Source organism: Crocodylus porosus, unplaced genomic scaffold (assembly GCF_001723895.1).
Source record: "Crocodylus porosus isolate Cpor-Errol unplaced genomic scaffold, CroPor_comp1, whole genome shotgun sequence".
Taxonomy (NCBI): Eukaryota; Metazoa; Chordata; order Crocodylia; family Crocodylidae; genus Crocodylus; species Crocodylus porosus.
Window position 1 is genome coordinate 1,492,403 of NW_017728911.1, and position 5,565 is coordinate 1,497,967.

The following is a 5,565-nucleotide window of genomic DNA, read 5'->3' on the forward strand; positions in this document are numbered from 1 at the left end:
CTCATATTTCCTAAAGCAATGGCTGCCTTCATTAAGTTTGCTACCTTGGCCATTGCCCCTCCTAGCAACCAGGTCTTCAACAGCAGTGAGCAAATAATCACATCTGTACAAAGCATGCAATGATGGGCACAGCACTTTGCTCACTGCATCTGTATTATCATGCCGCACAGTAGGGCTCTTGGAACAAGTTAATGTTTGCCACATGCAAGGAGCAAAAGGCACAAGTGGCCAGCCCCGTAACACGCAGTTAACTCTGGCCTTGTTAACCTGGTTATTCAGCAAGCACCTATCTGACCTAGATCTCCCTCTCCACATATGAAGATTTCTAAGAGCCAATGAAAAATGAACAAGTCCAAGTCATGTGCATCAGTTTTCCCTCCCCCACCCCCTTTCCCTTTACTCCTTTCTGCATTTAAAATTTTAAATGCTTAATTCATACAAGACAAGCGTGCTGCTCTTGCCTCTGGGACACCTTTCCACTTTCTGCACTGCCACCATCCTGACCTCCCTTCTTGCTGCTCTGGGAATCCATCGATTGATTTTGGCAACCCAAAGGTTGCAAAGCAGCTCTCCTGTGGGGCACTGCACCCTAGCTGGAACATACGGGCTTATGATTTAACTGAGACTAAAGTTTTAAGGGTTTTCAGCATTCCCCAAGGGCCAAGCTCAAAGCTCAGGGCAGGAACGTGTGCGCATCTACATGGGCATCTAGACATGTATTCTGTATAGGCGCCCATGTAGGGGGAGGGTTTTAATTAAAAGGTGCCACACACATTCAGCACCCCCCACTTCAAAATGGCAGCAGGGGTGCTATTACTAAAGCTCATTCAACAGGCTTTAGTTGGTGCCCTGCCACCATTTTGAAATGCAGGAGCACCAAATACAGTACAACCTCATAAATCTGGATCCCCAAAATCCAGAATTCTCAAATATCTGGCACTTTTTAAGCTTCCCCCTCCACTCCCATCCACCACCCCGCTCCATATGCATCCACCATTCCAGGACTGCCCGCTGCAACTCCTCCCTGCCCCCAGCCACTACTTCAGTTTAAAACAAAACAAAACAGAGTTTTCAAGTTTCTGGCAGGTGCTCGGTCCTGCACATGCCAGATTTATGAGGTTATACTGTATGCGCAACATGGAGGCTGCTGGAGCGCACGCATTAGCATGCTCCACCAGACTTGCAGCAAACTATTAAATTGAGTCTGCTCCTATGAGTGCTAATTAGCATGCATTGGAGCAGAGGCCCATCATGTGTATAGGTACCACATTGTGCACTTTAATGCTGATTAACCGATTTTAATGCGCATTAAAGCATCACTTAAAAACATGCTCTTTAGTGAATGCACATTAAGACAGGCTAATGTGCACTTTCCTAGTACAAGCAGTTCTCAACTTACAACATTTCGCACTTACAATGCTTATAAATTGACACCCTCTTTCAACTTTCTGACCTCAGTTTTGACTTTACAGTGCTTGATCCGACACCAAGCCACGCTGGTGAACAAGTTCACTGCGTCACCCATCTCCCTGGAGAACACCTGTCCAAACTTCCTTGGACACTTTAAGAAAGCAGCCAAGACTCCAGAAAATCCTGCAGCCAAGACTTCTGAGAAGACTCCAGCCAAGAACCCTTCAAAAAGTCCAACCAAGAGCCCTTCAAAAAGTCCAGCAAAGTCTCCTCAAAGTAGTCCTTCCAAATCAATATGATTGCTATTTACAATATAAATATCTTAATGTAGCTATATTACTTATCTATAATTGATTGAGTACAAAATTCTGGGTTATTTTTGGTGAAAATAGGGTATCAGGCCTTGGTTCAGGAACCAATCCCCCATTTATAACATTGTTTCCCATGGGGGGGGGGGGGGGCAGAAAAAATAAAATCGGTTCTGAGTTACAACGTTTCAACTTAAGACACCGTTTTCAGGAACCAACTGTATCGTAAGTCTGAGGACTGCCTGTACCTCACACTGAAGGGCACTTGCACACAAGTGCAGAGTAATTGCTCTGACACAGTGGAATTCCCGCATACCAACATTTCACATATTAGCACCCCCACACTTAAAAGTGGCAGTGGGAGTGCTTGAACTAATGCTCATTTGAGGAGTGTTAGTTCAACTGCCCCTACCACCATTTTTAAGCGCAGGAACACTGATACACAAGACGGGGGCATCACTTTAATCAGAGCAGCTTGGAGTGCCACCCTCCTCCCTCACCACCAGAGCATGTGTAAAAGTGCCTGGAGGTACTAAATTTAATTTGCATTAATGCACTTTAGTTAATGCACATGTAGACGTGCCCAGGTTTGTTCTGCCATACTGGAAGCGAAAGAACTACTCTGCTGCAGTCAACCCCCCCCATTCTCCCACGCAGCTAGTTTTGTAACAGATAGGACCTGAGTGGTATGGCAACTAATGAGTATCACTTACACAGGCCAAAGCTAGACCATCTCCCATCTCGCACAACATTCAGATCGGCTGTAAAACAGAAAACTGCTGTCAATATTTACTACAATAGATAGAATGGGGTGGAGCAAATAACTGAGAGATGGAAAGCAAACAGAGGAAACAAATTACAGCAGTAGTGCCAATATGGACAGGCCTAAAATAAGCCATAGTCATAAGTTCAGTTGTGATCTAAAGGCCAGATTTGACACCTGGTGCTAGTGAAGAAGCCAAGCCTAAACTTGGTTACAGCTCTAGGTGTGAATTTAGGAGTCTGTTCACCTGCCCTCCCGTGAAACATCCAGACAGTTTCTACTCTGGGCATGTTGCACCCTAGTGGTACACAACTAACAAAGCACAGAGCACAAGCTCCACCGGCCATGGTAGGTATGGACAAAGCATTTAACCCAGGGCAAGAACTGTGCCACAGAACAGGAGGAACCATCTCAACACCCACCCCTGGAAACGGCTGGATCTTTGCTAACAAGAGCCACATGCACAGTTCTGACTACCACAGTTCACTGCAGCACAAACCAGAGCTGCCCACACCTGCAGCAGCCTGTAACAATACTTTGTTTGGTGGAACTGACAAGAACCCTGTAGGACCAAACAGCTGACCAGGAAGGCTCCAATTTCTCCAGAGCTCTCACTAGTGATAGCAGATTTCCCAGAAATGCTAACTAGGATTCCCTGGGTAATGGCATCCAAGTACCTCATTAAGGTCCTCCAGCAATAATCCCTCTGAAGAGGAGCTCAAGGAGCAACAAAAGTGCTTCAGGAGAACAGAAGAGAGGGAAAACTGGGCCAGCTACTAAGGCAGGAGAAAAGCAGGAATGAGGAATAACATAGGGAGTTTTTTTATTTTTTTCTTTTGTGGAAATTTTTCATGTTTCAAGCCAAATCAGCCAGATCAATTCCAAATCCGCGAGTCAGTCCGGAACCATAAGCGGCCCCACAACCGGCAAATATCCTCTGCCCCACATGGGGCATCAGATGCTTTCAAATCCTTTGGTGGGAATCCTACATGCAGGCCTAACCCCAGAGGCTTGGGGTTTGGAGGCCCCCCAAGTTTTGCTTGCCCTCAGCCATATGGCCGCAGAAGCATGCAAGGGAGGAGTCACCCATTTCCATAAAGTTAGTGTAAAACTATATTCTCTCTGTAGGTACTACCCCCGTGCCAGGAAAACGTTATCCCTGGGTGCAACTAGGACACCACCTTGGTGTTTCCCCTGCCAGGCAACACCTGAGCTTCCCTAAGCATTGCAGAATCTTTTATTTTTAAATGCATGTATCCTAGGCCAAATTATCCAAAACCAATTCCAAACCCAAGAGTCCAGAACTGTAAGTGGCCCTACTACCAGCAAGCATCCTCCACCCCAACCTGGGGCTTCAGATGTTCCCAAAAACCTTTGGCAGGCATCCTACTTGCAGGCCCAGAGGCTTGGGGTTCGGGTGCCCCGAGTTTTGCTTGCCCTCAGCCATAAGGCCCCAGAAGCAAGCCACGGAGAAGTCCCCCATTCCCATAAAGTGGGCTTAAAGCCAAGACCTTCCCACTCCAGCAGCTAAGTGGGAGGTTTGCTATACCTTACTTTGGCAGGTACTATCCCTGTGCCAGGAGTACAGTCTTCCCCAGTGTGGCTAGGAAGACCACCTCTGTGGTCATGGTGTTTCCCTTGGCAGGCAAGAATAAGCTATACTTGATCTGAGCCTTCATGTTCTTCCCTGAACGAGATAAGGAGGTAGGATTCTCCCAGATATCCAAATCCCATGCCAGCCCCAGCACTGTATACTCTCAGGGAAGAGTTAACAAGGCCAGCGAAGTGGCCTGACAGCAATGCAAGTGGTCCACCCCATCATCCCAGCAGACAAGGCATTTTCTTTGTTCTCCCTTCCTATTCTTCTACACCCCCTCCCACCCCCCCACCTCACCAAGGAGAACTGCCTTACAGAGATTAAGAGCTCTGGGCAGGGGCTTTATCTAGGCAGCACCACACAGGCTCCCAGCATGGAGCAAGCAAATAATGAACATACCTTTCACTGGGGGGAGGGGGGTTGTAACTCCCTTGTAGCTGATCCCAGGCTAGTGAGGAGAGCCCTACCCAAACTCCAGACAGGCCCAGAGCCTGCCCATGCACCATAATCCCTTTTTGTTGCAACAGAGAAAGGTCAAGGGAAGGCTCTCTCTCCCCTCCCATCCACACCCAACTCGTGTTCGCAGTGGGGCTAGAGATCCTAGATGGGTAAACTCAGCCCTGTCTAAGATTCAGCACTTCCCTAGACCCTCTGGCATCAGTGTCAAACCCCTGGAGGCAGCATCTTCAGCATCAGCTGGTGCGAGGCAAGTTAACTAGACTGGACTCTGGCACTGCCTGACAAATCTGTATTGGCCCCATCAGCAACTCCAGGGCTAGGAGCTCAGTACAGCGCTGTTGTTCTGAGCCTGGCAGCTGTGCTTGTACACAAGGGCCTTCCTTCTGTTAGTAGAGTCCCACAAGAAAAACAACACTGCCTTGCTACCCCCACAGCCACAAAAGACACTGCGGGGGATGGGACAGGTGAGGGGCTGCTCAGGTATGTGGGGGGGGGGGAACGCCTCCCTCAGCGCCAGCCCGTGAAGAGGTTCAAGAAAACCATTCCCTCAGCCAGTTGCTTCCTGTGCCACCCCCTGCAGGTCGCAGGGGCAGGGCTGAGACGGACCCAGGTGCTCCGACTCCTGCACCTGCGCGAGGCAGACCACTGCCCCAAGTCACTAGCAGGATGCCAGGCATTAATTAGGACTTGAAGCCAAGTCTGCTCTACCTTAGAGCATGCCCTGTGCTCATCTTCTGTCGTCGGGGTTAAGGGCTTACAAGATGCCCAGGGACTCCCGAGAACCAGGCTGGCAGGCAGGAAACATGCGAGATAATTAAAGCTTCTTTCCTACCTTGCTACTGGCAAGAAAGAGGCGTCTGCTAGCCCGGTCCCGTCCCGTCCCACCCCCGCAACCGGGCGGGAGCAGACCCCTTTCCCAGGGCGGCGGGTGGACCGGCAAGGTCACCTAGTGCAGTCCCGGGTCCGGGCCGGCGCCTCCACCCAGGCGAGGGGACGCGACCCGCCGCTTCTCCCGAGCGGGCGGGAGC